At 39.6% G+C, this 12,051-nt stretch overlaps 1 protein-coding gene across 3 annotated transcripts in view; it reads right to left on the bottom strand.

Annotated features, from left to right (window-relative positions):
- The window catches only part of SPTLC3 (serine palmitoyltransferase long chain base subunit 3), a 113,943-nt gene extending 102,128 nt beyond the window's left edge, over positions 1 to 11,815 (bottom strand). The window contains exon 1 of one of the 3 annotated variants that reach the window (XM_064707070.1): positions 11,739 to 11,815. The gene's annotated coding sequence lies outside the window, so the exon portion shown is untranslated. The remainder of the gene's footprint in view (positions 1 to 11,738) is intronic. The other 2 variants (XM_064707069.1, XM_064707072.1) reach the window with 2 other exon arrangements.
- Between the last annotated feature and the right edge of the window lie 236 nt (positions 11,816 to 12,051).

Here is a 12,051-nt window from a genome sequence, read left to right as displayed (position 1 = left end):
ACAGACACCCTGAATCTGAGCACCTATGAAGCACAAGTAGCTGAGCTGCAGCAATAGAGGAATTTGAACAGGCTGCTGTAGTTTTCCAATAAACCAGGTCTAGTATCTCTGCTCTGTGCTGTGGCACTGATGTTTCCTTTGTTACAGGCAGGACATTGCTCATCCCTCTCTCCCCAAGTACAAATGTCTTACAAGTCAATTCTGTGGTTAATGCAAGCTGACAAAAGGAGGTTTATGTACTGCACAACAACACCACTGCCACTCACTCAAACACAAGATACTTCAAGGGCAGCCTGCTCCTGTGTGACACAACTACTGCTTTGCCAAACTGAACAGATGACTTGCAGTGGTAATGCTGTTTTTTGCGTTGAGTCCCTCAGCTAGACTGTTAACTTCTCTCTTGTGGCAGATGTGCAGATTAATCGCTATCTCAGCCTGCAGCAGTCCAGCTAATTTAAACACAGATGCACTGTGGAGAGTACAGAGCCTGGAGGAAGAGGGAGGGGAAAGCTTTGAAGGAAGCACAGCCTGCTAATATCTACAAAACTGAACAAGAAATAGACAAAACTAAATTAGTGATCTATTAAAAATAAATTAATGACATCTGCAAATGAAACTAAATCTAAAATAATCACTCTAATAGCAGGGTCTCTGGTGAGTGTTAGTGCTTAATTTTTTCTTGTATTTGATGAAGGCATCTATTAATTAAAAATATTTGTACAAGGTAGAGGCTTGACAGGAATACTCTGTGCAGCTGTTCTTAAGGGAGCTTCTTCTGTTAATCAGCTATTCTAGAAGAAAATGCCTCTAATATGTGCAATGAAGGCAATATTGTACTTCAATAAATCATATTTAAGGTCTGTGCTTTCTAAATACTCTCTGCAGCTAGAGTTGGATGAACAAGGCTGCTTTCTACAGATCATATAATACACTTCCCTTTCCATTGTTTAGCTGGCTTGAACTGAAAAGAAACCTTCTTCTTATCCTCCTCCTTTTTTACCCCCTCCCCTGTATTGCTAACATCACATTGAATTGTTGAACATCAAAGAACAAAAGAAGATTATCTGATATGTATGAATGCATTGTGCAAATGAGGAGGACAAAGCTAAACATACATTCAATAGGAGGTATGAAAATATTATCAGACATTGAGGCAGGGACAAACCAAGACTGTGTGTCATTAATGAGGCTATTCAAAGTAATTTTGATGAAGTTATGGTTCTGTTGTCATCCAGGACTGAAAAGGAATCACAATTTGAAAAAAGAACTGTTAATCATTATGCGGCTCTCTGGGGCACTAACTTTTTCAGAATTTTATTCTTTGTCTCCCATCCCCTCCTTTTCCCTATTCTTTTTTTCCCCTCTCATCTTTTCACTGCTATAAAAACAGAAAGGATTAGAAGTTGTCCCTGACAACATTTTGCTGTAAGGTTGTCAGTTTTGTCTTTCAGCATTTATTAGTTTGAACTCTGTATGAGGCACCTGTTGGGTGATGCGAATAAATCAACAGAAGGTCGCACATGGGTTGGTATTGTACTCTTGCCTTTTTAAACCTGTTGGGAACTCACTGCTTTCATACACAGGAATAAATGCTGGAAAGAGGACAAGCCAGGCTGTTCAACTCTATTTCACCATGGGAATTAGGTGTGAATTGTGAAGGGTCCTTGAAGAAAAGTTAGGGTTAAAGTCCTGTTGCTCATGTTGTCACAATCAACTCAGGCTAGTGAGGGCAGGAATCTGAGGTCATGACAGCAGTTAAGCAACCCAGAGTTCAGCTCACCTAGCACAGCTTTTGTGATGCTGCATGGAGAGAAATGAGCACTGTGAAAGGGCACTCGGAGAAATAAACACAGAAAGGGATGGATGGATGGATGGATGGATGGATGGATGGATGGATGGATGGATGGATGGATGGATGGATGGAGCTTTCTGAAAGCTTTGATAGAAAGCCCTGGCTGAGCAGTCCGTTACATTTGCTAAGTCAAGGATGGATGGCATAAAAGTAAGTGATGAATGTGTTAAATTGCTAAAAACGGATCAGGGGACAACCTAGGACTTGTGCTTAATCGTTTCTTTTGCTTATGCTACTGCTATGATAAAACACTGTGGCCAGCCAAGTGGGAACAACAGAGGCCCCTCAAGCCCCCTCACTCTTTTGATTCAAGGGACAGAGCTAAAGTCAACCCTGGAGTAAATAACATATCTTTCAGAGAAGGGAAATAAAATACATTTTCTTTTAGCACACAACTTGATACACATCATGACTTATGAGAATGCCCAGTTACCCATGCCCTGTACAAACTGCAGCTGGGCTTCACAAGATCTGTTTCTCAGCAAGACTGCCCACTTCTTTAACACTGCAGTATATCCAAAAGACCACCTCCTGAGCAATGGAACACTAACTCCATTTCTACTTTGGGATTGGGAGGGAAAGGGATGCAACCCTCCCAAATCTAAAAGCTTTTCTCATCTGGCAGTCAGCTCCACAGACACTCATTGCCCCATCCCAAGAAGGGGCGTGAAAGGAGAATTCAGGACTGAGGAGGCCATAAAGAAGAAGCAAGGGCTGTTGTGCTCCAGTCCCTGTCCTAAGTCATCCTTATACATTTTGATTAAACATAGCTAAGTATCTTGGACTTTTCTCATTTTCTCACATGCCCAGAAAAAAAAAAATTCCTCCTTCCTTTCTTCTGTATGACCTCCATAATGTTGATGTTTTAAATTTTTTTCTATTATTAAAGATACATGCTATTGATACATCCGTAATATTTTGCATCTGTGTCCACTTATATCTCCTTTTCCTTTCATCAGTAAAATATACATTTAAACATTTATCTCTCAGGTTTTTTAAATCTCATTGGGTGTTTGATGAAATATTTCTTTCTCTTATATAATTTTTTTCACTCATCCCTGTCACTTTGAACTCCAGACAATGCCAAAGTCAAAGCACAGCTAGAACATCTTTTTATGTGCTAAGTGAAACCATTAAGAGTTGGAAGTTAAATTCATTCTTTTCAAAGCTCACGACAAAGCTTTTGCTGGTTTCAGTGAATATAACAGTTTTCCAGGTTATTTCAATACATGAAGAGAAAAATGTTCCAGTGCAATTTACTGTAATTTTATATAGCTTTAAGGAATATTCAAATTTTAGGTAGTTATAAAAGGCAAAATCCCCTCCATTTCTAACCAGGAAGACAGTTTTAAATGTTGGTTAATCAGATTACTTTTTCCATAAACTCACCAATATTCCAACTCCAGTTTTACAAATGCCATATGTACTAGCATGGTAGAAATACATATTTTTAGGCTTCAAGAGATTATTCCAGTAATAATCAATTAAGAACTCCCAAACCTTTAGCATTTGCACATCATTAAGACGCAGCATAAACTGGCCCATACCCCAGGCATTTCTTTGAACAGTAAATTCTGATGATACCAGCACATTAAGCAGCAAAGAAAAATAGATAATGGGAAAAAAACGAATCATCATTTTGTTAGTGAACTGGCACTGTTAATGTTTCTTTCAGTTCCATTGATGCTTGCCATGCTACATACAACATGCAGTGCCAGCTCAGCAGTTCATGCAATTTGTCATTTTTCTGACAAAGTTAATGGATCTGTGTACGTTTTCTCCCCAGGTGAGAATGTGACCCAACATTTAGACATGACATTACTTTGATAAACTTGCAGTATAAAGAAGATGGTGACATGACAGGCAAAAGCCTTGCTGGGAAGGCAGAAACAAAGACAACTGCAGTCTGTCAGCACAGGTGAAAGAAGAGGGGCTGAGGAACACAATAATAGTGATAAGTAGCAGAATTTTATTTCACTACCTAGAGAAGATCTGAGTGGTTTGCTGGCCATTTTACAATTCTTTCACTTGACTTGTTTACTGATGGAAACGTTTGCCAAGGAACTTTGGAAAAATAATGACATATGAACAATCTGTTGCGGCATATTGTAGTGGTGGTGTTTGTGCTGCTATAGTTACCAAGATTTTAGCATTTTTGTAATTTGTCTTGAAAAAACTGGAATTTGGCATGAAGTTTCTGGGTACCTCTGTGTTCCAGTCAGATGGTTTTCATATTTTTTGTTACATTTCTTATGTGAAGAAAAGCCTCAAGATATTGCTGTGTCAAGGAAAAGGAAAAAGCATGCTCAGAAAAGGAAAGAAGCAGAACACGGGAAAAGAACCAAATGCATTGCAAGATGAGGAGGAACAGGTGCAATCTTCTTTTCAAGGTGAGAAAAGTATTTACAGGATACTCACAGGTCTTATGTAACTGCAAAATTAATCAGGTTATGCCAAAAATGCCTTGTGATTTTTTATTTAGTTTGATTTCTGATCTGACACTAACACTGTAAGGTTGGTTTTCACTGCATGATAAGCATAGAGCAGAACTTCATGTTCCAGTACTTGAAGTTCCACATGGCTCTGCTGTGGTGGGACACAGAACCACCCACCCAAAATGTGGCAGTACAAGCAAACACCAGTTAGAAAGAAGTCTAGAGAGGAACTGAAGAACAGGGAAAGGGCAAAAAGGGAACAAAACACAACAAAATTGTTGATGACTAATCAAACAATAAGAGGACAAAATATATAAAAGGAATGAGGGAAGCTGGGAAGTGCTAAGTGTGATCAAAATACTGGTGTACATTATTCCATTTGGGAGCCCTCCCATCACATCCTAGGGCTCTGTATACAGGGACTTCCCAGCCCAGCTGAGTACACATAAAATACTAATTTTCTGTCAGGAGAACAATACTCTGCCTCCCTCTTCCCAAACTACAGCCCACACAGAAGATCCTACACTCCTGCCAGGCATCATCCCAAGCACACAGAAAATCTTACTGACACATCTTAGATTAATAAAGCATCTAGCCAGTGTTATGGAAGTCTTCACTGCTTGAATGTCATGCCTTATCACAGTTCTGCAACAATTTTCTTGACACTTTGAACTTTCCAGAGGTCTTTCTGAGGGAGAAGGAGGTTGAAAGGAGAGTATTACAGTGCTGCTAATAGGCCTATTAGCAATCACATTTGTTCTATAGCCAATATATAGATAATACTGTTTGCTTTTAGCATTTTACCTTTCAAAGTAGTTTAGCACGTGGATGCATAGAAAAGTTGACTATAGCAGCATCAAAAATAAGTGAAAAATTACACAGTGTATTATTAACCAGCAGAATTGATTAACTAAGGAAAATATAGCAGTATATTGTTGTGATTAAGTGGGATTAGACATGCACATGTATCGTGACATATAAGCCATCAACATTTGTATGGAAAGATGAATATCCTGTATTGCATTACCTAAAATACATACATAGCCACATCCATGTATATATTTTATAAGATATCAATGTAGGTATTATAAACAATAATGAGCCAGAAGAACAATGGCTAGCCCAGAGCTCACTGAAGGTTATTGGAAAGAAAATTCCCCCCTGGGAAGTTTATTCCACAATGTATCTTCTAATCTACTCTTTAGGAGCTCACGGCAGCCACAGTTGTATATTGGATACCTACTTATGGCCCTCCATCCTGCAACACGACTCCTGCATCCTGATGTTCTTCCCATCAGTCCCTGTCCTGCTGTCTCGTACCATGAAACACAAATTACCCATAAAAATGATAATTCTCTTATTAGTTTTAAAGGTCAAATCAAATTATGTGGAAAATATGTGGTGGTGTGACATATAATTTGCATAACTGCCACAAAAACACTGCACTAAAGCTGTGTGGAAAAATAATAAATAAAATAAATCAAGCTCCACTCTGAGGAAAAGAGAATCAGCCAGATTTGTGGTGAGAGTAAATGAGGGCTGCAACACCAACATACAAATACCTGCAACCCAAAAATCCCACCACATTCAGGTCTGAATTTACTCACCCCTTCTTATCCCCTTCCCCCAAATATACATACACACACTGAAAAAGGGAAAATTAGATCTTTCTCACCAATCTTCAATTTAAAACTGATTTGTTTCTAGATGTGGAATGTCATTTCCAAAGTCCTTATATAGCATACCACACTTGAGTGAGGCAGGGACACAAAGATGACATTGCCAGTCCTACCTCATCTCCCAGACAGGAGAACATGGGAATAATGAGGTGTGAGCAGAGGCAGTGCTGGAGCCCTTTGCAGAATTTACTTTTCCTTTGCCCAGGCTATCAAATCAAGCAGGTAAAGGACTTCATTTGGCTTTTGGATGAAGGTGCTGCCAGCATTGGCCTTCTCTTCCAAGGCTTGCCATAGTTTGTGGATCCTGCTTCTCCCTATGCAGAGAATTCATGTGGGAATAAGCAGGAACTTCAAACGTATGCGGTGCAAGTCCTAAGATCCCAATGGATTTCACAAAAGCCAAAGCAGCAGCCAATGTGCCTCTACAGGGAGGAATGAACTCAGCTTGTAGCTTAATTAATGACTTCCTAAAAGTGCTCACTCACAGGAAACAGACCCTGGATCAATGTAGTCTGAATCCATCTAAGAAAAAACCATAGCCCAAACACCACACTTCAAACAAAACCTGAGCTGTTTAGCAGCAAGCTTTGGATTTGTTCTAACACCCTGATGATGCTGGACTGCTTGAACTGGTTAAGACGGTGGCTGGTCTTGGCTTATGATTTCAGAATTATTTTACACAGAAACTAGACAACTCAAACAATTGGTAATAAGCTTGACATCTGCCCATTTTTCTGAAATCTTAGGATGCATCCCTCTCCTCTTCCTCCCTTGCACACCAGTCATTAAATCAGCTTTCTGCTTGGTGCATCTGGCAGCTAACACAGTAATATTTATTTCTGAGATGAAGACAGCAAGTTATCCCTCTTTGTGTCAAGGATGCATAAACCTCAACTACATCCTTGGTTACTCTGATTCAATTTACTAGTATATCTTCTTATATCTGGATTTATCTGGTCTCTGTTAACAATAGATACATCTATTCCCCTTCTTTTTAAAAATTAACTATTACAAAGGCAGTCTTACTCTCCTTTGATTAATTAAGGTTGATCTTACCTTACAATAATTAAGCTGACAATAGGTGTCTACACATTAGAAAAATGGAGTATGATGGTGGAAGAAAAGGTGGGTTTATTAATTACATTACATCTACATTTTGGATTTATAACTCAGTTCATTTCATATAATATATATTTATCATCTATGTTCTTAATGGAACTTTTTAATCAGCAGAAGTAGGAGAGATCACTTATTCATTTGACATATTACAAATTAATAAAAATTCAATGAATGAGCACCAGAAACTTTGCTCTTCTGAAGTGCAAAGCTCTATTACCAAATAGAAGAGCTAAAATTCTTTCAGCTATCAACGGGCATTCATCTAATTCACTGCATATATTACAGGAATCCCCACAAGGTATCTATTCAAGGTCAAGTTATTTTACATTTCCATAATATTAAAAAGAGAAAAAAAAGTAATACAATGACACACTGAAAGAGGGCATTGGGTAATTAGATATGGAACATTTGTGATCCGGGCATTCAAAAAGCTTTAAATTAATTTTAGAAGCAAGCAATACTGCTCTTTTTTTTTTTCCCCAGATCTGATTAACAGCAGACTCAAAATATTTCTGAGCTGAATTATACAAGCATCAGCATAAAAAATCATTCAGCAAATGCCTATCAGAGACACCTGGAAAAAATTCAGGCAATACTGATGAATCACCACAAAGTCCTTACAGTTCTGAAACATTACCAAAAATTCATAGATATAACAGTTGAGTGAATTTCCTTTTTTCCCTATGCCTTCATAACATTATGTATATGTTGGTGAGTATTAAAAGTATTAAAGCTTAGCAAATAAACAGCCAAGTACTGCATTGTCAAATACATAATTTTTACTTCTTCATCCCACCTTAACCCCAGGCTTTTGTTTTCCCTGTGTGCTGCATCTTGTCTCTGACAGTAGATTAGAAGGGTGAGAGCCACCATCCTTGTTTCTACAATTCCCAGCACAGCCAGGCCTGCAGATATTGCAGTAATAATAATAATAATAATAATAATAATAATAATAATAATAAAAAACCACAGTCTGAAGGGACACCTCAAGAAAGAGAAATATTCTTTGGCACAATGTAGTTGGATCTTCCCATTTTGAGTCAGGGGGAGTAAGGAGGATACACCAGGCTTTGAGGTTGTGACAGATGGGGATTGTGCTTAGATCTAGATTTGATTGGGTGAGTGGAAAAGATTTTTTATGAGAAATGTCAGATGAGAGAACACCCTGGACATGTAGAAGAGAAACCCAGCTGCTGTTATCTGACCATTTAAATGTTCCTAAATAAACATTTTGATGTGAACATACTGAATTTAGGTTTCAGGAGGAGCCTGGGTCTGTAGAGCAATGGACTCTCCTGAGAAGCAGCAACCAAATGTTCCTAAATGCAAATTGCCTCCTCAGCCACCCTCCCTGCTGACACTCAGTATCATCATTTGGAGGCTGTGGGTGTAACAGTGGTGTTACTTGAAATGGTTTCAATGGTGCAACAGCAGTGATTTGTCTACCTAAGGCTGGTCTTGACAGTAGCTGCTGAGACATCAGTCAGACCAAGAAAACCATAATTAGAGATTATTCTGACAGTCAGTCTGTCAGCAAATTGTTGCCTAACCTACAGCTACTCATGGCCCATTCCCAAAAATGAATAAGGCTCGAAACAGATCATAACTAAATGTATTCCAGTGCAGGAAGAGCCAATTTTCTGACCCTTCACCCCCTGCAGAAGACACCATGCAACATTACTTATGCTTGATCAGACTGACAGCAGGGAGGAGGAGCTTCAGATCTGGCATAAACAGCAGCTCATCTCAAAGGTTGCAGCTGCTTGTCTAGAAGATGTCAAATCCTGAAGTGAGCTCTGTGAGGTGTTCATCTTCTGATGGCAACATATTATTTTTTTTGTGTGATTAAACCTTGTAATGGTTTGGAAACTTCAATTTGTTTTTCTCTTTTTATTCAAAAGGGAACCAAACAACAAGATCACAAAAACAAAGCCAGTGAATGGAATAGAGCCCTGTAAAGTACATTCACAGCCATATTTCAAGAGCTGCTGTCTAGATTTTTGTAAGAGGTTTGGAAGCTTTTCCCTCAAATGAGCTCTGTGTGAACTAAGGTACAGATGAATAGAGAATGCAGAACAAATGACATCATGCTGGTTTGGTGGGCTTACATCACATACTCACTAGGGTTAACATGGAAGACTGTTCAGAGCCTTCTGTCACTATGTTTTATAAGCAAGTTGCAGCAGGACTTCTGTCAGCAGAAGTTAAGTGTACCAATTGAGGGCAGTCTATCATCTGCACAAGAACTTGCTTCAAAATGGAGTGTGTGTTTGTTCAGTAACATTTTTTCAGCCAACTAACTTTTCTTCCTCATCAGAATTTTTTTTCCAGCAGATTTTTCCAGCCTGTTACAGAATGGATGTTATGACACACACAAAAAAAATCCAGTCTGTTCTTGTCTGTACAGAACAGAATATTGTTTTCTGGCTTAGCCTTTCAGTGATCACCAAACAGTGCAGCAAATTATTGCTGCAGGAGGTCTGAAGCAATTTAAGCAATTTTTTTTTTTGGCGAAGACCTACTGTTATTTCTCAGCAGTCACAATAGAAAAATATATAGTGAATACCTTTTTGCTTTTTAGCATTCATAGGGTTTGTGACAAACATGTTAGGAGCTGTCAAATGCACTAGCCAGATAGAGCAAGGCTGCTGCACTCCATGTTCCCAGGTTCCATGAGCAGTGAGGCTGAGGGTCTATCCCAAATAGGTGCCCATAAAACACAGGTAGTGTCTATGCCAAATTGGTGCCCATAAAACATAGATAAATGACCAACAGATGTGTAGGCACATGGCCAGCTATACAGCTCACAGCAGACAGAAACACCAAGCACTCACACAAACAGCAATAGCTTCTTGTTTTCCTCTCTGGCTGAACAGGATTAAAGTCTCTTCATGGAAAATACACACACACACACATTAACAGGTGTATCTACATATCTGTATCTAACTGGCCTCAGTCTATCCACCAGCCTGCCCCCAATCCTTGTTCTCCCCAGCTGCAGCACCTCAGCAGCCCCAGTGCAGCTGCTGGCCCACAAACACTCTTCCATGCACATTAGATAACCCTCCAGTGACTGGCCACAGGCACTCAGCCTGTCCAGCATCTTGCCCTGGATCCTTTAACTTCTGTTTGCTTCACAAAGAGACACTCACATGCAAATGGATCCCACTCCTAGCTTATGGATCTTCTAGTCTCCCTGGCTGTGGGCTTCTGGGACCCTCCTGAAACCAACTTGCAGGCTCCCTGGTCTCACATCTATCTGACCATGACTCACAGTTGCCTTGATACCCAGCTCACAGGCCTCTCATACTGGTAGTCCAGTCTTACACAGATGCACACACAGTTGGTCCTTTTGCTGTCACTGCAGGCACATGAGCCCATTCTCTGGTCCAATTCTACTCCCTGTCCTTGAGCCCCCTTGCACACACAGATGCACTCAAAATAGAGCCCCTCACCCAGCAGGACCTGTAGAAATTGAGATAACTGAGAATACGGGACAAACTGCAGTGAGCAATAGATCAGTAACTTTTGCCCCCTTTCTCCTTTCTGTTCCTTCCCAAAGCACCTTGATCCCTCTCCTGTCCTTTGTCTCCTCCCTTAAGTCAATGATGTCAACAGCAGATTCAAGACTAACTACCCAGTTATTCAAGACTAACTATCCAGTGCTCCATTTTTCCTGTAGAATGAGGCATTCCTCAGAGACAGAGTGAATTAAGAAGTTATATTGTACTGCAGAAACACAAATAGATGTAGAGCTCAGCAATACATTTGCTATGCAACCAATTTAATCTACAAGTTAATACAAAATGCTTCTGTTCTGCATTCTGATTTCACTGCTACATGCTAGTGCTTTCTAGCTGTAAGCTTTATACAGAACTACCAAGATATGTGAAATCAGTATATTTCTATACTTCCTCTATGATATTTTTAAAAGAGAAACAATCATTTTGTCACACTCTAACATACATAAGGTATAGAACACATATATTTCTGCATATATGAAAACAAAAGTACACACAAATACAATTAAAGTGCAAAGATTTTTTGATTATTTGAAGCTGAGAACAAGGTGCTAAAACTGAGGTATTACCAGCATGCCAGGGCTGATTGTACAGAAAAAATTAATTTCAAATCCAGATCCTGTAGTTTCCATGCAAATCTCTTTTGTCCCAACCACTTTCTGATGATTTACTGTAAATGAACAACCTGGCATAAAAATGGTAGACTCAAGATGGGAGTTGAAACAAGATAAAGCAACAACCTGACTGCTTAAATGGCCAAGATTTTGCCATTGATGTGGTAACAAAATCAACAGGGCAGTTTGATATGGAGTCTCTATCCCTGATTAATGGGACCAGAAACTCTTTGATTACCTCTAAAGGGGATCTTGCTGTCTGCAGCATTGAGGTGAAAAAAATCTTTAGCAGCTGAAAAGCTAAGAAGGAAGGGGAAAAAACCCAGCCCAACAACATAGAAGGAATCCACAGCATTTTCAAAAAAGAACAGTGTGTAAAATTTAAGATTACATAGGATCATGAAGAAGCTGAAAACATTCTGCTCCTGAAAGCTAGCACAAAGAGTCAAAGCTATTCTGCAAGAGAAACTAAAAGCCTCTCAGAGTTTCTCAAAAGAGGTGTATGAAAAGTGACCCACCAGCAGCTGCTCCTTGGCAGAATCAGAGAGAGATGTCAGATGCACCAGGCTGTGTCCTGGGGAAGGCTGGGGTGGTGACCCATTCCCTGTGAGCCAGTCCATGACACACCTTTGAGGAGGGCACAGAGCTTGTGGGAAAGAGCAGCTCCAAAGCAGAGTAAAAGCCCCTGCAAGAAGTGACAATGAAAGGAAGAGGTAAGAGCTCAGAGCTTCTGTGATGTGTAATAGAGTTGACACAGAAAGGTGACACAAGTAAAGACTGAAAATGAAAAGAACATTTTAAATAGTCTGATCAGGCACTGTCTACAATGAA

This window comes from Zonotrichia leucophrys, chromosome 3 (assembly GCF_028769735.1).
Source record: "Zonotrichia leucophrys gambelii isolate GWCS_2022_RI chromosome 3, RI_Zleu_2.0, whole genome shotgun sequence".
Classification (NCBI taxonomy): domain Eukaryota; kingdom Metazoa; phylum Chordata; class Aves; order Passeriformes; family Passerellidae; genus Zonotrichia; species Zonotrichia leucophrys.
Note: the sequence above shows the minus strand (reverse complement) of the source record. Positions and strands in the feature narration are given on the sequence as shown.